The 22,679-nt window shown below is 48.1% G+C and overlaps 1 protein-coding gene across 3 annotated transcripts in view; it reads right to left on the reverse strand.

Annotated features, from left to right (window-relative positions):
• add3a (adducin 3 (gamma) a) overlaps positions 1 to 22,679 on the reverse strand; it is a 138,563-nt gene that overhangs the window by 103,189 nt on the left and 12,695 nt on the right. The window lies entirely within an intron of this gene.

The following is a 22,679-nucleotide window of genomic DNA, read 5'->3' on the forward strand; positions in this document are numbered from 1 at the left end:
AGATCCTCTGCCCTAAAGTGGATCCAGATCATCTTCATCCAAACTTCCAGACAGAAATTCCTGCTACTGATCAGTTTTCCAGATTCTTGGATTTCTTCCAGATCATCAAGTTAAATGAAATCTGTGTCCAAACCAACCAGTAAACTAGAATGAATGTCAAATCCATTCACATGTTAGTTTCCTAAAGTTCACCACTGTTGTTTTTCCACATCCAGAGAATCCAAAGGGAACATTCTTAGAACATTCTAGACACTGGATGGTCACATGACTTTATTCAAAATCTGTCCACACATTGGACTGGAATGATGGACTGATCCGTGTTGATGACATCACACGTGTGTCGTTGCTGTGATTGGTCGGTTTGACCTTAGAGTCACTTAAACCTACTGTACCTCAATCCAGATGGTATCTTCCAATATCAATTAATTGATTTATTGTGTTTAAAAAGGATTTTATAATGGCATTAGTCAATTCAATTAACACCTTAGGTCATACAGATTCATCTGGTTGGACGCTAGGAATATAAATCGAATCATTGATTAAGTCGAATAATTGTTATACACCATCTTTATGTTAATATATTTGTGGAAATAAATCTGACTTTGATCATAATGTCTTTCTTTTCTTTTTAATTTAAAAAAGGGAGAACAACTAGTCTCTTATTCTAATACAACATGGTTGGGTTAGGGATAGATTTAGTTGTACGGTTTCTCCATACATATTTAATTCAACCCCAGCAGTAATCCTAACAAAAGCCAGACACGTTTTCTTACGTCTTGTTTGTCAAGTAAATGGAGTTGACTTCTGTCGGGCCTCCGGAGGGAGCATGCATCATGGGGGATGGAGGCGTCTCTTTAATTCCCCGTGTTGATAGTGAGTCCATGTGACAGTGGCAGAACAACAGCGCTTCACTAATGAATCCACGTCTGGTCTGAGGTCAGCGGATGCTTGTTATGAACAAAATGACAGAGTGAAGCTTCACAGCATAATGCTTAAAGCACTTAAATGCAACAATTTAAAGTGCAACAAACCGACATTGTTTGAAATTGATGCATTAAGTAAACACACCAACCATGAAAAAAACTTCTAGGAAAAGAATGACTTCTTTCAGCTGATTCAGCCTTGAAACCATTCTTTTAAATTTCATTTCCAATTCCACAGGAAAATGTCGAGACATGAATCAAGACTTTAAGCCTGACTAACTCCAGTGAAGACGTGGAGGAGCCGATGGATGCCAAGAACTTTTCCTGACAACACCCACGCCACATTTCCACCGTCAACAGCAGGGGGGGGGACATCAGTGGAATCAGAGAAACAAGCAGAGACCTTTGTCTGTGAAAACATTTCAGATGTTTGACAGATTTAGAAAAAGTCATGAAGTAACTGTTTGCACAATGAACTACTTAGTAAGTAATCAGTAAATAGAGTGAATGTTTACATTTTTCTAGATAAAAAACAGGAAATGCTAAACTCTATACAGCACTTTGAATAATAGATTCGATCAATCAGTAATCTGTGAATTCCCACGGCAACAACCCCAAAGCCTAAAAATAAGGTTAAGGAAGGAAGAACAAAAAGTTTTCATTTACTCAACTGACAAATACATTCAAAGAACCATGAAAATGGTTTATTTAGATAAATATAAAAATCCTGTTTTTTTTCTTTTTTTCAAATACCAGGTCCATAAATCTAGGTAAGGCAGACCTGATCCATCAGGTCATGTCAGCGTCGAACTGTCACAAACTTGATTGGTCAGGCTCTTAAATGTTCGCTAGCTGCATAACGACACCTGTCCGCCCCACACAATCAGTAAGACTCCAACTACTTACATGACCAAGACCAAAGAGCTGTCCAAATACACCAGAGACACAGTTTTAGACCTCTACAAGGCAGGAAAGGGCTACGGGGCAATTGCCAAGCAGCTTGGTGAAAAAGATCCACTGTTAGAAAATGGAAGAAACAAGACTGTCAGTCTCTCTCAGACTGGGATTCCATGCAAGATCTCTCCTGATGGGGTCTCAATGACCCTTAGAGGGGTGAGGACTCAGCCCAGAACTACACGGGAGCAGCTGGTCAATGACCTGAAGAGAGCTGGGACCACCGCTACCATGGTTACTGTTGGTAATCCACCGAGACGTCATGTTTGAAATGGCACAGAAGGTTCCCATGCTTTAACCAGCACATGTCCAGACCCGTCTAAAATTTCCTGTTGACCATTTGGATGATCCAGAGGAGTCATGGGAGAAAGTCATGAGGTCAGATGAGACCAGAATAGAACTTTTTGGTCTTAATTCCATTGGCTGTGTTTGTAGGAAGAAAAAGAATGAGTACCATCCCAAAATCACCATCCCCACTGTGAAGCATGAGAGTGGTAGCATCATGCTAAGGGGTGTTTTTCTGCACATGGGACAGGACGACTGAGGATAACGGGGGGCATGCATTAGGAGATTTTGGGGAACAGCCTCTTTCCCTCAGTTAGAGCATTGGAGATGGGCGTGGCTGGGTCTTCCAGCATGACAATGACCCAAAGCACACAGCCAGGAGAGCCAAAGATGGCTCCGTGAGAAGCAGATCCAGGTTCTGGAGTGGCCTAGCCAGTCTCCAGACCTTAAACCAATAGAAAATCTTTGGAGGGAGCTGAAACTTCATGACTGATCTAGAGGAGATCTGTGTGGAGGACTGGGCCAAAATTCCCCCTGCAGTGTTTGCAAACCTGGTGAAGAACGACAGGAAATGTTTGACCTGTGGAATCGCAAACAAAGGCTACGAAACATTGACATTGATTTTCTCTGGGGTTCGCATACTTGTTTGCAGCAGTAGCATACTATAAATTAATTCACTGTTGCTCCTCTCAATGCGTCTCCATCTGCTCTCCTGCATGGATCTCCTCCTTCTTCACATCACAATTCCACTTCACTTCCTCCCATTCACATCCTCTATCTCGCTGTATGTTCAGAGTTTTCACCGACCAAAACAGGACCGTGGAAGACGAAACAAATCAGATAAACGATGGCTTTAGAGGTCAAATCAAAGCAGTTTAGAATAAATCAAGTGCAGACTCAAACACAACCCAGCTGTCAGTGTGGAGACAGCTGTAATTCCATCAGGGAGACAAGCCTCTAATTGCAGTTGATACAACCACAAAGAAGTGAGACAGCTTTGGAATAAATCAGTTATGCTGTATTTTTTTTTTTTTTTTTTTTTTTTTTTTTTAACTGTCCTGTCCAACAGTTAGGCAGACAGATGAGAGCTGAGGGCCTCTTGGGTTGGACATATTTTACTTTAACAAGAGGGGTTATTAATCTTCAGACAAACCAAAGGTATGTCTGAATAAACGCCTTTTGTAATTGAGGCCAAACTTTATTAATTTCAAACATGTCTGAAAATCTTTGGTGTTGGACCGGACGGAAAAGGAAAGAGGGGAAGAAGAGAGAGGGACGTTAGAGAGAGGGGGGGTAGGGGGTGATAATAGGAGGGGAAGGGGGATAAGACCATGAAGCAGCATAAAGCAACAAGTTTACTGGTTGTTAATCATTATGGTAAGGTTTAAATGTAAAAAAAAAAAAAAAAAAAAAAGGGCGGAGCCTGTCCACACACACACTCAAATGTTATAAACACACCTGTTAGTTGCAAAAATGTCCACCTGTCGACATGTACACAAAACAGATAGTGTTCACACGCATACTTATGCCTTAAAACCAACTAGTGTGAAATATTTCAGTCATTCAGTCTGTTGAGCTAACACCTGTGCTCAGGTGAGTGTTTATGTTCTTCTAAAATGGATGGTGGAACGTGAAAAGAAGGAGGGAGAGTGCCCAGCCATCCCCACCCCAAGACCCCCACCGCACCAGCAGCGGCAGCCGGAATCCCCCCAACGCCACACGGGAACCGGCAGGGAACAACCGCCGCCCGGGCGACCAAGCCCGCCACCCAGGCCAGGGCCAGCAGGGCCGCCGCAAGGCCCCCAGAGCCAGAGAGCAGGGAGGCACGGAGGGAAAGAGGGCGCCGCCCCAGCCCAACCAGGAGAGCAGCCCCCCCGCCGCGCCGGGAGAACCCAACGCAGGGCCCCACCGGAGAAGGACGCCCACAGCCCCAGACGAGCACCCCACCACCACCCAGGAGTTCCGGGCATCCCCCCGCCCCAACCCCAGGTACGAGCCAGGACCCCCCAAGGGAGACCCGCTCCGCACTCCAGGCAGCCATCCGCCCGGCCCACGGTTGGTCCAGGGAGGAGCGAGGCAGGGGCCCGCCGCCCCCGCCCAGGAGGGGGGAACCCCGGGGAAAAAAGAGGGCCCACAAGGGGTGTTGTAAATATGGCCCGACCAGGCTCGGCCACAGTTGGAAATTTGGCGGGGCCCAGCACTCAGGAGCAAGGACCAGAACCCACCCCCCAGGGACACGAACACCCCCGGCTCAGATGTAATGTGAACCCCCCCACCGCGCGGAGAGAGCACCGCCGGGCCCAGGAAGCCGGCACCCCGGGGACACAGCCGCCGTTACAAAGGGGCCCGTACCCCCCACCAGGGAAGAGGCAGGGGACAGATGGTCCTAGGTCCCACCTTCCTTGCAAAATGTGTGTGCGTGTATGTGTGTTTGAGAGAGTGTGTGTGTGCATGTGTGTGTGTTTATGTTGGGATGTATATATTGAGGGGGGGGGGGGGGGGGGGGGGTGTACTAAGGGGGGTGCGGTTAAAATTGGCGGGTAGGCCACTAAGGGGACATCTCCTGATTACTCACAGTGATGTCCCCTCACCCTCCCCACCAAGGGGCCCTAAATGTCTAAGGTGCGGTTAAAATTGGCGGGTAGGGTGCTAGGAGGACATCCGCTGCTTGCTGGCAGTGATGTCCAAGCACCCTCCCTACCAAGGGCCCTACATGTCTAAGGTGCAAATAAAACCGAAAGAGGGGGGGCCCACTCCATACGGCAACCACAGGAGGGGGGCCACTGCCTAGTAAACCCCCCCCCCCCCCCCAAGGCTCATCGCAGGCTAAGCCCCCCACCCCCTCACCCTATTATGAGGTTATATGAGGAAGGGGGTAAGTTGGGGACAGATGATAGACTGTCCCCCGGTGGTCAAACAGCCGTCCCCCGCCCCCCCCCCCAGCAAGGGGGCCAGGCCCACCCAGCCCCGGGGCCCCACCCCCGGAGGCGCAGACACCCCAGGCCCAGCACCACCACCCCCACACAGAGAGAGGGGAGCCAGAAAGCGCCGCCCCCCCCCGGAGCAAGCCCAGGCCCCCACCCCCAAACGCCGGCCCTAGAAGAGCTCTGGTCAGGCCTCGACGGGACCGAGGCAGCCAACCGGCCGGGGAAACCGCCGATGGCCTCAGCGGAGACCCCGACCCGTCAACCCCCCCTGCCCCGTACCAATAGTGCCCCCCCCCCTCCCCCAGAATGCCCCCCCCACAGGACAGGGCCGACAAGACCCCCACCCCACCCCACCCCCAGACCCCGCAGCCGAAGCGGATGACACCCAGAGCGACCGGGGGCCCCAAGAGGGTTGTCCCGTCCCGCCCCAGAGCCAGGGAAGGGCCGATCCCAGCCCCAGGTGTAGACGGGAAGCCCATCCAGCGCAGCTGCCCCCCCCCCCCCCCCCCCCCGAGCAGCGCCCCCCGCCAACCCCCCCCAGCACAGGCAAAGGGACCACCCCCCCAAGCCAAGCCAGACCACCACCCCACCCCCCCACCACGCACCCCCACACCCAAGCCCAGAGGACCACGCAGCGCCCCAGGCCGCCCCACCTAGGCGCCGGACCCGACCCCCCGACCAACGGAGCCCCCACCACCCCCGGCCAGGCACCGGAGGCCCCGACCCCCACCCCGGCCCACGGCAGAAGGGCAAGGAGCAGCGACGACCATGCCCCCCCCCACCCCCTAAGTCACGGAGTTAGCCATGGGAGACCAGAGAGACTGAATTCTTTCAAAGTTACTTGAACTTTGGGCTGACATTTTTTCCAAGCTGATATGATCAAACAGCAGATTTCTGTGTTGACTTATATTTATATTTTTTTTGCTTTTCCAATTTATTAAAATAGTTTTTTTAGCAATGCAAAGAGATATGAAAATGATAGAGCCTAATCCTCCTTCTACATCGATGGCACTCATGTCACCAAGCACACAAAGTGACGGTGAAGTTGTGATTGAAACTGAAAGTTATGCTGTATTTACTAAAACTCTGTAGCTGAGAAAGCACCTATAGGTTTACTACTTCAAGGTTTTAAAACCGGGAAAAGACGGTAAGAGCGGCCTCTTACCTGAAATCGTGCTTCAGTCATCTGTGTTTCAGGCTGATTCATGCCGGAAACGGAACGTTCCGTGTAAGGAAGTTTATGTTTTTATGGCGGCATCTTTGCAGAGACTTTAATAAAAAAAGATCACATGGGACCTTACGTGGACCCATCAGATTGTCTCACTCCATAAAAAGGCTCAGCAGATGTTGTTCTTCCTGCAACAACTCGAGAAGTTCAACCGGCCTCAGGAGCTGCTGACCATCTTCTACACAACAATGATCCGGTCTGTCCTGACCACATCCATCACGGTCTGGTTTGGATCAGCAACCAGACACGACAGGAACAGACTACAGAGAATCATCAGATCTGCTGAGAGGACTAATGGCTCCAGTCTTCCCTCCATTCAGGACCTGTACCGGTCCAGGGTCAGGAAGCGGGCTGGTAGAACTGCAAAAGACCCCTCTCTTCCCAGACGGTTCCTTTTGAGCCTTCGCCTGTCAGGGCGGCGTTTAAGGACAATGTGCACCAAAATCACTCGCTTCTTCCCCCGAGCCATCACTCTGATGATCTCCTGACCAATCACTGAGCACGGAACAGAAACACAAGAACCGTCACACTGGAACGTTTTTATTTAGTTGTGTTTATTTATCCTTCTATCCATCTTCATATTAATGTTGATCCTTCTTTGTCTTTACCCCTTTACACCTTCCTATACCTTTCTTGGTTTCCGCGAGAGCACAAAGCCAAATTCCTTGCATCTTCCCTGGACTGGGCCAATTAAACTGATTCTGATCCCGTTTTGATCCTGCAACACTTTCTTAACTGAATCAAGCTCCGCATCTGTTTTCGATAGAAAAAAATCACTGAAACATCAAGACAGGCCTGAAGGGTAGAAATACATGCATGTGCACCTGCACACGTCTGTGGGTAGTGGAGCTTTGCTCACATCAACATAGACCTCCATTGGTATTTTAAAAAAACTAACAAGAGGAAATATCTGAAAGGAGCGGATTCATTTTGGTTTATTAGTGTGTTTTCAAATGTCTGTCATCAGAGGGATCATCAGAATCCCAGGGATAGACCGATTAAAGGATTACATCAACGGCTAATCCTCTTTCTATTGTGTGTTCATTTAAAAATTGAGCATTACGCTCTGCGATCCTCACAGCTGTGTGTGCTTGAAATAGAAACAGGGGCTTCAAACCAAGTCGTGACCCTTTAACAATCCAAAATCCTCTGACCTGTAACCTATACGCCTTGTTAAAAAGTATATCTGAAAAAGAATCCTGAAGACGTTTGAGAACGTTAGACAAACTGAACAACATTGTTACAGAAGCAGCACAATCGTTGTTGGCATGGTTCCACCAATAAGAAAGTTCTTGTTTGTTTTGTAGCAGGAAGGCTTGGCTCTGGAGGAACAGGAAAAGATCCAGAGACCTGGAAGGGTGGAAGAACCCAGGAAAACAGAGCAGGACTGTTGAGGGAGTATCATGATCTGGGAATCCTCAACTTATTAGCCAACCAGCTAGTTTCCTCCAGCACATAAAAGCTCAGATCATCTTTTGATCTATTTTCAAAGCGTTCAGTGTTTATTGTTTTATTCAGATGACGCCGTTTTTAGCCAAAACCCCAAAAACCTGATGTCGTTTTCTAGGACATAGTTTCTGCAGAGCAGCAGGAGGTTCAATAGAAATTCACCCCTAAATTGTGGGCGGGACTGTTGGCAGAGAGCACCCCTGAGAGGTCTCTGTTTACATTCCCTCCCGCTAGCTTACACCCCCTCACAACCCCAAGCTAACATTAGCGGTGTGTCAAAATAGTGGATCCATCAGAACGGGGAACGGTTGGTTTGTGTGATGTTTTTTTCTGCTCCTGATTCACAGTGATTTGAATAATGAAACACTCAGAAAGGCAGTTTTCTGCAGAATGTTCTGCTACAAGAACACCTTAGAAACACCAAAGACCCCATTTTCATCAGAGTGGGTCTCTTTGTGATTTGGGTTTTTTCTGCGGCGGTCTTTAAGATGACAGCAATCAGATTACAAAAGCTCAAATGGTGACATGAACAGGTATGAGGCATGAAAATTTATTTTCAGACACAAAAAGCCACAAACTCTAAGCCTAACAAAAATACTATTTTAACCATTTCAACTAAAGCTGATGGACTCTGACAGACAGCCATGTTTGAACAACATCATTTACATATACTGTATCAAATTACAAACACTTTCTCACACCATATGGGTTAACATATATTCTTAAAAAACAATGACCTGATTGATCCACACAGCTGTGAAAACAGATCTCAAGTTGATGCTTGTCTGAACGGAGAAGGGAAACGTTTCTGGTGATTCCAAAGAACAGGAATGTTTCTGCTTTTGCTGCCTTTACCACATACAAATGAAGTTTTAAAATGACTTTTTTTCATTTGTTATTCTGAAGTTTATGACCCTGGTTACTCCAAAAACCCAAATCTAACCGGGTTATGCCTGCAAACCAAAAATGTTCCCTGGTGCCAGTCGCCAACTGTCTGATTCTGGCTTCACGTTCAGAAACATATTTTTAAATCATCTTTGTGAAGAAATGGAAGCGTCAATAAAATAGCAGATGAACACAAAGGTTTTTAAAAAAAAAAATTATTTCTAAATGTTAAAAGTTGTTTTAAAAGTAGCTAAACAACGAAGTATAAAACAGCAGAGGAGCTCTTCTTTCTGCCAGGAAACCTGTTTGAATTTTTTCAAACACTTTGGCAGCAATCATTTAACTGAAAGCCGTGAGCGGCGGTGTATGGCCCGATGTTACATTGCTGGTCAGCTTGGGCCGGGATATTTATATTTTACGACATTCCAATAAAAAATGTGCGAGCTAGCTAAGATCGCAACAGTTGGGAATTCGTTCAACCATCGTTCAATACCTACGAACTTTTAATTCCAACATTTCTTCCACAACACCTTTCCAGACGATCAATAAAAATCCCACGGACGAGTTTTGTATCTGGAAGTAATGGAGCTATTTTTTTGGAAAATTCAAGATGTTGTCCTCTTCCTAAGGTCAAAGGTCAACGGATTTTCTGTGGTATTTGTAGACTTCAGCTGGCAACATGTTTGTGAATTTTCGTGAAAATCGCAAAACAAAACGGTCGTTTTCCCATATTGTGGGTAAACACAAAAGTCACCAATTCTCAGAGTTTGCCGAACCATGGCCGCCAAGCCGTAGGTCGTGTGGCCATCCCATAATGACTTCACAACTTCCTAGGGATTGCCCCGACGTGTGTTTTGGTGTCGTAACTGTATTTTGACTTTTATTTTTTCTGGCCCTATAGCCGATTTTCGGCCCATTCATTTTTTTGACGGTATCGCTCGCTGTGATGTCATCGTCATGGGTGGGGTGTTGTGTTCTATGCCCGGACTTCGGTGTGTGCAGATTTTGGTGACTTTTTGCGCATGCTGCAGGGGTTTCGCTCAAAGACGCAGAAATCTTTCCAACTGCGAAAACGATCCGGTCCTTCAGTCAGTGATGAAAGTCCACATGGCTGCTGTGCAAACAAACACTGTGGGAGAAAATGTTGGCACATTTTCTTTCTAAAGAATTATACTGTGAGCATAAAACGTCTGGCCAAGTGCAGTTTATAAGTCAAGAAACCAGAGTTGTGTCATTTCTCCAGACCTTTCCAGAAAAGTGCCCGCTGCTGCTCTCCCGGCAGGAAAAAACGTAGGAGGGTGGAGACGACAGATGAAAACGTTCCATTTCATGCAGGAACACATTTGATCCTCTTTTTCTCCTTTTTCCATCGACTCCACACGATGTGGCGTGAAACCCAAACAGATTAACAGGTGTTACAGAAAGAGTCTGAAACATCCCGGAGGAGGAGGAGGAAGTGACGCCAGCAGGGAAAAGGCCGGGATAACTGGGACAAACCCGGACCAAAGCAGATTTAGACTTTGTCTGTCTGCGTCCTCTGGGAGCCGCTGCAGTCGGACCTGAAGTAACAGAGCCTCATTCTGACGCAGTCAAAGACAGACACTGCTGTCTGACTGGCTGAGTGTGGAATGGGGAATTCATAAAGCAATCGTGGAAGACGGACAGCGTTTGACTTAGTAAACTGTGTTTTCTGTTTTAACAGGGAAACCCTGACACGTTTGCTCTTTGTGCACTCACACCAACTGAGTCAACAGCCCAGAGAAAAGCTCTGTGTGGAGGAAAACAGGACCTCTCATAATGGCACGTCGGGTCTGTTATCACTAGGGGTGCTGCAACGGAATTCCAAACCCGTGATAACAAGGCAGTGGGGGGTTTGGGGCAAATCCACAATAACAAACCAATCAGTCCAGTTTCCAAACTCCTGCCGGTCGGCAAACACCTCTGTGAGGGGAAGGAACGGCGTTGCTGCTGGTCTAAAGCCATCCCATAGCTTTAACAATGCATCAACAACAACAGATTAACGAGAAAAGAGGAAACAATCGAAGCAGGACTAAAGGTGAGGAGAACTTCTACTGGGGAGTTCATGTGATCTAAGCGTGGGCACCGTGTCTGGACGTGTTGGCTGCTGCTGCGGTGTGTTGAAGCATGACACACAGGTTACGAAACTCCCAAAAGCTCAAATGGCAGAGCGGCTTTAGAAAGCAAATCTCTCCAGGTTAGTGTGAAGAGAAGAGAGGCCGTCTGTCGGCTTAGTGACCATGCAGAAAGAGGAGAAGGACCATAAAGAAACAGCAGAAACCATCATTGCTCAAATCTATTCAACAGACTTTAAAGGTGGATGCTGTGACCGCTGTAGACTAAGGACCGGCAGGCCTTTTTCAGAACCAAGGGACAGTCTTTAATGTGTAAAATTCCAAAGAGTCTGGACTTTGGACAGACACGTGACATTGGGAGTCATTCACTCACCGTCAACGTTCTCATGTGCTTCATAACTTGAGATCGACTTTGGACGGCTTCATGCTCAGCCAGAAAACACATTTGTTGTGCCTCGTGAAGCAGAGGATGGTGTGTCCTAACCCATGGTTACCAGCATGGACCGTATCTGAGAACTGGACTTAGTCACAGTGATGTCATCCACAGACAACGCTCTACTTCCGGCTCCGCCCAAACGTCCATCCAGGCGCCATTTCTTTGCGATACTGACACCTCCATTTTAGAGCCAGGCGTCGTCAGTTAGCATTGATTGGTCCGAGTTGATCTGGGCCAACGTTTCCATGACAATCACTGAGGCCAATCAGGAGGGAACTTGTTGGAAGGCCTCACCTCTAAAAAAGCAATCGAAACAATGAACAAGTCTAGGAAGGGCAAATCCAAGTCCGTAGAGCCACTGTCTTTGTGGAAACTTGTAGGGACCATTATTTCCTGATCAGGTGGAGTTTTGTTTTGGTGTGAAACTCTCGTTACCCAAACCTGTTCTCTAGTCCAACCGTCTTCCCCGTGGTTGGTGGCGGGCTTTGTGGGGAGAGGACTACTGCACATAAAAGGATTGAAGACATTTTCTTTTGCATTTCCTCAGAAATATCTGAATTTTGATTTATTTAAAAACTTGCCATCAGGATCAACTGAGTCTCATTGTCTGCCAGCCAGTGGGTTCAATAAATCTCTAGAAGAATAAAAGAGGATCCATAACCTTTGGGAGAATCCTACTTGTAAAATTCTCATATAATAAAGTTATTGAGCCTCACAGAAAACACAACAAGACTTTGGGAGGCCGGGCTTGGGGAGGCGGACTGAGCGGGTTAGCTTGAGGTAGCGTACGTCACGCTGCGTCTTCAGTAATGGCGAGCAAACAGAGCAAAGGGACGCCAGTTTGACCACAGAATGTCTGTGCAGGTTGAGGATTTTCCTCCTCCACTGTGTCCCGAGGCAGGCGTTCATGGCCCAGAACTTCATTGTTTCCAGCCGCCGGCTCCAGAAGCTGCCTCGCCGCCGCCCGACGGCAGGGCCGAGGGTTACACGTTCAAAGATGGGCGGGGCTTTTACACTGGAGCTGCACAGTATGGCGTGAAACTGAGTTTGCGTAGATTCTTCCCTCTCTGTGAATTATTCTGTCTTCATGGTGAGTCGGCAGCACACGGTCATGAAGAAAAGCTGTAGAAGAACCGGACTGGTGTCAGGGTCTTCTGCTGAACCGAGCAAGAAAAACAGGCAAAGGTTTTAGCTGCAGCTGCTGTGGGACGAGAACACAAGTGATTTCTGGGAATTTATTCAATATTCAGTCATTGTGATAGTGACATGTGAATGATTGATAAGTCTTCAAACAGATAATGATATTCAGATTATGGACTGTGGGGATTTTTGCTGTAGTTGAATCAGTGGAAGGGAATCGGCTTAAACAAACTTTAACTTCTGCTGGTCTACATTTCAAACATGTTTATCCTTCATGTTAAAGAGACTCTTCTGAATGGCCGACTATAAGTCAGTGTGTATTATCTACTGTTGTTTTTACAATATGTTTGAAATACATAAACAAAAAAAACATAAAAGAATTCAGTTGCAGAGGAAGCTTTCCTCCTTTAATGTCTGTGAAAGCGTTTTATCAGTAATCAGCTGAGTGCCTTTTAACCTTTTCTTTCTGAGTGCCGTCCAATAGTTTGAGCTGAAAGACCAAAACAAGGTCAGCAAAGTCCTGCCAACAGCCCTGTTCTCTCCTGAGGACGCATGCGGAGCGAGAAGCTGGAGAAATACCAACATCCTCCTGACTGGACTCTGGTTGACACTGCCAGCTCAGAAACCCAGACAATGTTGTGCGTTTGCTATCAAACGTCTGAAGTCCCTTCCAGCAGAAACTGCTTCACAATCACCAAATGTCTTCCTGGTGTTTGTTGATGCCAAGACTCATTCAGATTTATGCCGCTCTGCACCGTAACTCCTCGCTTAGACCGTAGCTGTCCGCAGAAATGAGAATAGATGGATTTCACCGAGCTTCAAGCCAGAAAACCAGAAAAAATGCAGACAGAACTCACCTGGAAAACTAATGATCACAGGTGTCTGAGATTGATGTCAGTGATCCAAAGAGCCCCGAGAAACACTATCATCCACGAGTTTCATTCAAAAACACACAATTTGATCTTTGTGACACCTAAAGACTGTTTTCAGAATAATTTAGAAAGCGCTGTAAATGAGGAAGGATTTATAGAATTGCTAGAAAAAATAGCAAATTCTTTTTGTATTTATGACTCAAAAGCTGCCACAGGGGTTCTTCAGCAGCGTGTTCTTTGAGATCATCAGATCTAACACAGAAAAACAAGTATGACTACAGCCTGAGCACAGAGTTGAAAGGACCTCTGCTTCACCACCACTGGGACAAAGACATAGACGCCAAGATACAACCCAAAAATGAGGAATCCTTGTCGAAAAGGTTCTTGTTCATGAAACTCCTACATTCAAGCACAAAAAAGTCATTTCAATCCATTTTCTCCTTCTCAGACACGAAACAGGATTTTAGACGCATCCAACGCTTGACTGCAGACAGAAGTGAACTTACCTCCCTAAAATATAGAAGAATCATGTTTTCTACTCCAAAAGATGATCCTTTTTATACAGTTGTGTCTGTTTGTTAGGAATAACACCACAAAGCAGAGAAAACCTGACGCTAGCTCAAAGCAAAAGACAGATTTGTGAAAGCACAACACAGCTTACATGTGTGAGGCTGCAGTGGAGGTCATGCATAGTCAAATCCTGGGGCTTCACCGGATGCAAAACATGGACAGCAGCACAATTAAAGCCCAAATCACATCCATCGGGGGGGGGGGGGGTCAACCTGTACAGGTTCTGCAGCTTTTTGGGTGGTCCGGGTCTGTGGAGGGTCATAGAGGAGCGGCTGCATCTTAAGCGGAGCTCAGGCTCACATGGCCACCTTAAGGGACGGCATGAAAATGGACCGTACCATTGTCACGCGTGTGGTAAGTGTATCCAGTATTTGTATCAAGTATTTGAATCAAGTATTTGTAAGGATAGTGGTAGTTCCACGCACGTATGACGTACGGGTGATGCTGTCATCACGCCACGCTCTAGTCATTAGTGAGGTGTGGGTTCTGGCTCCTTACTGAACGCACACATGCTGCACGCACGGGGCGTGCACGTGATCCCTGAACGTCTGTAGGACGTCCGACTACACTCTGATTGGCTCATTTCCTGATTTCTACCAGTCAGGCTGCAGCAAAGAGCGTGCACGTGTCACGTGAACAGCTCTAAGTTGACCATTGTACACCCGCAGCGCAGACAGTCCGTATCTACTCGTATGGGCAGACGGGACGAAGGCCTTTAGTGCAAAAATGTTTTAAATCAATGATTATCCAAGCCAGGAATCATGACATTGACAAATCTGTGAAACGGGTCTCAGTGACCCACATTTATCGCTGAAATCAATGATGACTGAGCTGCTGGAAAGCTGTGATCCAACCCGTTGTACAGTATGGCGGCGTGTTTCTATTCTGTATTTGACATTTACATCACCTCCTTACCCAACCCAGGATCTAAAACCTGGGCCACGCCTACAACGCATTTATATTTCTTTATGATCACAATAAGCTAAAAAAGGTTGAGTGGTTTTTTTATCTTCAGGGGCCTAAAAGGCAGCAGGTGAGAATTCATCCGGTTTCCTTTAGTTCCTCACAGGAAGTAATCCGTGATTGATGTACTAATAAACTCATGTTCACTTTGAGAAATATTCCGCTCCTTTAGGTACATTATTTTCATGCTGCTCTACTGTATGCATGCGAGGGAAACAGGCGCACGAGATACAAGACCCCCCCACACACCCGGGTGTGCATTTCTGTTTATTCATGTCCGTGGAGCATTTCTATTCGTTAATCTGACGTTTGTCGTCACATGGTGGTGAGAACCAGCCTTTGACGTCCTATGAATGTCCTCTGGAAAAGCAGTCAGTTAAACACTTACAGTCTCGTTCCAATCATATTTTGATCTATTTTCAAGCATTCCCAGTGATGATGCTGTTTTCTAGGACATAGATTCTGCAGAGCGGCAGGAGTTCATCAGAAATTCACCTCTGAGTCGTAGGCGGGACTGCTCGCTCGGGAGTAAGCCTGTGTAGATTACCCATCATTCCTTTCACCCACTAGCTTACAGCCCCTCACAACCCCAACCTAGCGTTAGCGGTGAAACAAAAATGTTACACTATCCATCCGTCCAGTTCTGATCCAGGCTCCAGGCCAGACCAGGAAAACAAAGACGTTCATTGGTCTGCAGGTGGATGATCAGAAAGGGGCGGAGCCTGGAGACTCTGGCCCTGTTTGTACGTAACAACTACAAGCTTTCTCCAACTACGTTTTTGTCTGATCCTGATTCAAAACAGTTTGAATAAAGAAATATTCAGAAATTCTATCTGAAGCTTCATTTTTTCCATCGTGACAAAAATGTTTTAAAAACCATTTTCATTGGAGCGGATCTTTAAAAGGCACAAACCTAAGGACTAATCATAGATTTACTTTGCTTTACATTTGAGAAATAAGCACTCCTGCAATAACACCACAGTGTGCTCAACCTCCCTCCCCAAAAAAAAAGTCCCAAAGGAAAAAAACGAGTTTTTTTTTCTAAACAGGATGTCAGTCTTTGGTGAAAACTGATGACCGTTTTGCCAAGGTCATCAAATGACCCCAGAAACACCAAAGTGTTGCACGGATCCATGTCAGATGTCAAACGGCCTTGTGACAGTCGTTTCACCTCCAACCTAAAATGAATCCGTGACCTTCCTGAAAATACAGAACAAAAGACGAGCGTTTCCACCGGTTTCCGCTGCTGAGGTACAGGAAGTGCTGCCATCTGAAACTTTCCATCCAGCGACAAGAGTCCAGCATGTGACACCCAACATCTGAGGAGCTATCTCTGCTCGACTGCAACCAGACGCATCCTCAGTGGAAACTGTGTGAGCGAGTGTGCATGTGCACAATCCTCTCACAAAGAAATGCTCCATAAACAATGATTCACTTTATTCATCTACTGGAATTCTGATCGAATAAATGAACAGAGGTACTTCTTCTTAGACTGCAGATTAGAATGGAGTTCTACTTAAATCTACTTTGGTTGATTTTTTTCTCTCTTTACCTTAGGGTGGATATTTCCTTTGGAAATGTTGCTTTTGCTGTCTAAGTGCACAGGATGGACGGCTACGTTGCTCCTCGATGACCAAAATGTCCACATGCTGAGTGTGACCCGGCACTAGAGCCTGTTTATTCCACTCAGGCTTAGAGCGTCGCAGTAAAACGATGGACATGGAGGAGCTGAAGAAGATGAGTGACAGCTGCCGAGATCTACGGCACCGGTTTGGGGAGAATCCTTGGTCGTTTTCAATGGAAGACAAATGACAGAGGATGATGTTGAAAATGAAGACAGACTAAATTCAATATTACAAAAAGCCCCAAGTTCAAGAACCAGACAGCACAATGTGCAGAAAGCCCAACCAGTCAAGGAGAAAGCAGCAAAACCAAACACAAAGATGCTTAAAGGTTTGTACTTTACACACACACACACACAAACAGAGCTGCAGACAGGCTCTGCTCTGGAATGCCCAGAGGGCTCCTGAATGCAACATGCGTCACTAATGTCCAGCAGAGACGCACATAAACAACAAACCGGTTTGCTTTCAGACGTCCTGGAGGGGAGAGGAGCCGGACACTGAAGCTGCAACATCAGCAGAGGTGGACGTCAAAGAACTGCTACACAACAGTCAACACGGATCCAGATAATTACTGGATACAACAGTCTATCCTGAACATGTAATAGCTGAAACCCCTCCCACCTCCCATCGAGGAGGCCTGGAGGTCAGCAGCTACCGGACCTCCAATGCTGCCAGCTGGGATCTGTTGTCGGGTGAGTGATCCAACCACCATCCATGCTGGTGCATACATGTGTGCAGAAAAGGAAGCGTGCATAGGCGTGCCCTCCGGAGGATCTGCTAAATGCAGGTGGCTGATCAGAGAGGCAGCAAAGGGGGTTTCCTGGACCCAACGGCAAACAAGAAAGGATGACAATGGTCTGAATAACACCACTGAGCTACCAACTCGGTGGCCTCGTGGTAGAGCGTTCGCCCTGAGACTGAAAGGTCGAGAATTCAAATCCACGGTTGAGTCGTGCCCTGCTTGATACTCACCAAACGGTTCCCAAGCACGGCTCATTGTTCTCCCAGGGGAGGGGTCTGTTAGGATTCTGTGGTTTAGTTTGGTTTCAGGTTGTTCTTGTTTTTGGTTCCAGTCACATGATCCACAGCTGTCTTCAGTTCAGTTAATTGCCCGAGTCCATTTAAGTGTCCGGTTTTCTGTTCATCCTTGTGCGGTCATCTACTCTGCTCTGTCACCTTTTAGGTTCTCCATGGTTTTGTTTCATTCAAGACTAATATTAAATATCCACGTTTCCACCACAAAGCCTGGTCTCCTACATTTGTAGGTCCTACACCACCAACTCCTGACAGCTGGGACTTCAACTTTGGCCACAAGGAAACATAGTTCATAGCACAGTTCAGTGACTTGTTCCAGAACATTTGTATTTTGGGTAAAAACAAGAATCGACCCCCCCCCCCCCCACCCCCCCAGTCCTGGTATTAAACATAATGTCTGTTGCAAGTATGTTAATGTTTTGGTCATGGTGGCCATAAAGTCAGAAGAGAGTCTCATCGGCAAGACTTCCTCGACCATGACGGAAGCCTGGAAAGGTTAGTAATAAGGATTAAAATCTCCGCATCTGTCAAACATCATAAAGGGTCCAAACTGAGAAGAAGGTTGGCCGTTTGGATGGAATACATTTACATCATGCAGAATGGTCACACGAAAAGTCACTTGTCTGCGTTAAACTGTTTAGTGTTTGTTTTTTCTAATTAGAAAGTCTGAAATTGTTGTTTTGGACCCTGAACTTGACAGACTCAGCACAGCAGCAAATCAGCGTACATGGCGATCTGCAAGTATTCTCAAGCAGTACATGAATGATCTGGGTCTCTGCGACGCGTGGCGCTCATGTTGTCATAGTGACAATGACAAGGCAGACCCAGATGCTGGAACCCGGAAGTAAACTCAGGCTAGGAGATCAAGTGAAAGAGTTTAATGGATTCACAATCCCAGAGTTCAGGAAAACAGCGTGGACCTGAGGTGAGTATATGTGGCGTGGAAACCAGAGCTTCGCGCCAGAATGTCTTGGGACTTCGTGGCCTGAGCGGAGGAGACGAGGAGAGAACAGGATACCAGCTGCACCCGTGGTGAGGAGGACCGGAGAGTGTATAACGGACTGGCGTCGAATGGTGGGATGGATCTCCTTAAGAAGGACAGCAGGTGATGAGATGATGAGAGGCAGCTGGATCCAATGAGCAGAGTAGGGAGGGGGAAGGCAACCGACCGAGGCACCGTGACAGTGCCCCCCCCTCAACGACCGCCTCCAGGCGGTCCAGGACGGCGATCCGGGTGGGACCGGTAGAAATCCTCGATGAGGGAACGGTCCAGAATAAGCGAGCGGGAGATCCACGAGCGCTCCTCTGGACCGTAACCCTCCCAGTCCACCAAGAACTGAAAACCACGGCCCCGGCGACGGACGTCCAGAACCCGGTTGACCGAGAAGGCGGGGGCGTTGTCAATGACCCGGGCGGGTGGAGGGGAAGCGGACGGCGGGCACAGGGGGCTCTCCTGAACGGGTTTGATCTGTGAAACATGGAAGGCGGGGTGAACCTTAAGCGCCGCTGGAAGCCGCAACCGTACGCAGGTTGGGTTTATGATCCTCTCAATGATGTAGGGACCGATGAATCGAGGAGCCAATTTGCGAGAGGTGGCCTGGAGAGGTATGTCACGAGAAGAGAGCCAGACCCTCTGTCCCGGCTGGTAGATGGGACTGTCCCTCCTGCGACGGTTCGCGATGCGGCAATTACTCTCCTGGGTGCGCAGGAGAGCGGCCCGAGCTTGGTTCCAGAAGTGCTGAACACGCTGGAGATGGTGTTGCACGGAGGGCACAGCCAGATCCAACTCCTGAGAGGGGAAGAGAGGTGGAGAATATCCCAGAGAGGCTTCAAAGGGGGACATACCGGTGGCAGAGGAAGGGTGGTTGTTGTGGGCGTACTCGATCCAAACCAGGAACGAGGACCAGTTAGAAGGGTTCTGGGCAGCCAGACAGCGGAGGGCAGCCTCGAGTTCCTGGTTGGCACGTTCAGCTTGCCCGTTGGATTGAGGGTGGTGACCTGAAGTGAGACTGACAGTGGCCCCGAGGGCAGAGCAGAAAGCCCTCCAAACCTGAGACACAAATTGAGGGCCTCGGTCGGAAACAATGTCACAAGGGATGCCGTGATGACGAAAAACCTGCTGAACCATGATGTCAGCCATTTCTGTGGCTGTGGGTAACTTGGGGAGAGCGATGAACTGAGCAGACTTTGAGAAGCGGTCGATTATGGTGAGAATGACAGTGTTACCTTTCGAGGGTGGTAACCCAGTGACGAAGTCCGCTGCGAGATGAGACCAAGGGCGTTGAGGAACGGGCAGTGGATGGAGCAGACCGGCTGGTGGGGCATTGGAGGATTTTGAACGGGCGCAGACGTCGCAGGCGGCGACGAACTCCCTGACATCTCGTTCCATCGAGGGCCAGAAGAACCTACGTTGGAGGAGCTTGAGGGTTCTCTGGACACCTCCATGACAGGAAATACGAGAGGTATGCCCCCAAACCAGAACTTCAGAGCGGAGCGAGGAGGGGACATACAAGGTGTTCACCGGGACAGGGGGATGATCAGGTTCTTCGTCTTGGGCCTGTAGGACTCGAGTCTCAATGTCCCAGGTGAGGTTCCCTACTATGCAGGTGGGGGAGATAATGGGAGAGGGGTCCTGACTGTCCTCTTTACTATAAAGACGTGAAAGTGCGTCCGGTTTAACGTTCCTGCTGCCAGGCCTATAAGTAATGATGAACGAGAAACGGTCGAAGAAGAGGCACCAACGGGCTTGGCGTGAATTAAGGCGTTTGGCGGAACGAAGGTAGGCCAAATTTTTGTGGTCTGTCCACACTATGAAAGGCTGCTCAGTACCCTCGAGCCAGTGACGCCACTCCTCAAGGGCGAGTTTGATGGCGAGGAGCTCCCGATTACCCACGTCATAATTGCGTTCAGCAGTGGACAGTTTTCGTGAGAAGAACGCGCAGGGTTTTAATTTGCCCGTGTTGTTCTCGCGCTGGGAGAGGACCGCCCCAACGCCTGAGTCGGAGGCGTCCACCTCGACAATAAATTGGCGAAGGGGGTCAGGCTGAATCAGGATAGGAGCCGAGGTGAATAAACCCTTTAGGAGATCAAAGGCAGCCTGAGCCTCGGGACCCCAAACAAAGGGTCTGTTAACCGAGGTGAGCTGAGTGAGGGGAGCTGCGATACTGCTGTAGTTTCTTATAAAACGGCGATAAAAGTTAGCGAAACCGAGGAAGCGTTGCAGTTGCTTTCTGGAATCAGGAGGTTCCCAGTTGGCTACTGCCATGATCTTAGCTGGGTCTGGACGGATATTACCGGCCTCTATGATAAAACCGAGAAATGATATGGTAGGGACATGAAATTCGCATTTCTCTGCTTTAACAAAAAGCTTATTTTCAAGAAGGCGTTCGAGGACCTGCCGGACATGGTGGGTGTGTTGATCTTGATCACGTGAGTAAATTAGTATGTCGTCCAGGTAGACAAATACAAAACGATTTAAGAAATCACGGAGGACGTCGTTTACTAGGTGCTGAAAAATGGCGGGGGCATTGGTAAGCCCGAAAGGCATCACCAGGTATTCAAAATGCCCTTGGGGTGTGTTGAACGCCGTTTTCCATTCATCCCCCTCCCTCATGCGGACTAAATGATAGGCGTTGCGGAGATCTAATTTAGAAAAGATGCGAGCCTCTTGAACGGAATCTAAAGCGGAGCTGATGAGGGGAAGGGGATACTTATTTTTGACTGTGATCTGATTTAGTTCGCGGAAATCTATGCAGGGTCGTAAGGTTTTATCCTTTTTCTGAACGAAAAAGAACCCTGCACCGACAGGGGACGAAGAGGGGCGGATGTGACCGGAAGAAAGAGCGTCGTGAATGTATTTCTCCATAGCCTGCTTCTCAGGGCCGGATAAATTAAATAAGCGGCTCTTGAGTAGAGTAGCCCCCTTTAATAAATCTATGGAGCAATCGTAAGGTCTGTGAGGGGGAAGAGCGCCAGCCTTGGTTTTGCTAAAGACAGCCCTAAGGTCGTGATAGCAGGAGGGTACCTTAGTAAGGTCGATGATTTCTGGGACTGAGTGATGACTTGGAGGAACAGAAGGGATGGCGGAACGGAGGCAATTAGCCATGCAGGCAGTACTCCAGTTGGTGATGTGACGATTCACCCAATCAAACTGCGGGTTGTGAGCATGAAGCCAGGGGAAACCTAAGATGACGGGAGATTGGAGGGATTGAATGACATAGAACTGCATGAATTCATGGTGATTACCAGAGGAGATGAGTTGAACAGCCTTGGTGCGGTGAGTTATGTGAGTGAGGAGCTGGCCTCCAAGACCTGCTGCCTTGACCGGCTGTTCCAAAGGCTCTGTGGGAAGGTCGAGTTCAGACACAAGGTTACAGTCAATGAAACTTTGCTCAGCGCCAGAATCTATGAGGGCTTGGCAAACATGGGTCTTAGCTTGGTTACATAGCTTGACAGGAATGTACAAGAAAGAGTTCTTAGTAGTGAGGGAGTGACCCGCCCGCGGCCTGTCGTCTAGCGGGGGGTTCTGGCGTTTAAACGCAACGTACACTGGTGAACAAGGTGACCTGCCTGACCACAGTAGAAACATGATCCCTCGTCCCTCCGTCTCCGCCGTTCCTCGGGTGTGAGCTTTGAGTGCCCGATCTGCATAGGCTCCTCACGGGATTGTCCGGCGGCCTCATGAGAAAAGGAACGAGCTGAATCAGCTGTGGCGAGGGGGGGGAGAAAGTTAGCCAAAGGTCCTTTATCATGGCGTAGACGCTCAGTCTGGCGTTCCCGGAGACGCACGTCGGACCGCAAGGCCGCGGTGACGAGCTCTTCAAAAGATCTAGCCTCGGGTTGAGAACATAAATGATCTTTAATTGAATCGTTTAGTGACTGGTAGAACACGCCTTTCAGGGCGATGGCCGGCCAACCTGCTTCCACCGCTAGAATCCGAAAGTCTATTAAATGGTCACTCACAGATCTGTTGCGTTGCTTCAAGGCTAGTAGACGACGGGTCGCTTCCTCCTCCTTGCGGGGCTGGTCGAACACCAACCGGAATTCCCCTATGAATCGTTGAAACGGAATTTGGTCAATGGGATTAGCCGTTAGGTAGGCCTGCGCCCATTGTAGCGCTTTACCCCTGAGGGAGTTAACGATGAGTGTAATTTTGCTATGATCTGCGTGGTAGTGTCGTGGAGCCTGCTGGAAAATCAGTTGGCACTGAAGGAGGAAACCCCCGCAGGCCTCCACGTCTCCCTGGAAGTTCTCGGGTTGAAGCCGGATGTTTTCGTTAGCCGGGCTAACGGTAG

This window comes from Oryzias latipes, chromosome 1 (genome assembly GCF_053564925.1).
Source record: "Oryzias latipes strain Hd-rR chromosome 1, Olatipes_Hd-rR_3.1".
Classification (NCBI taxonomy): Eukaryota; Metazoa; Chordata; class Actinopteri; order Beloniformes; family Adrianichthyidae; genus Oryzias; species Oryzias latipes.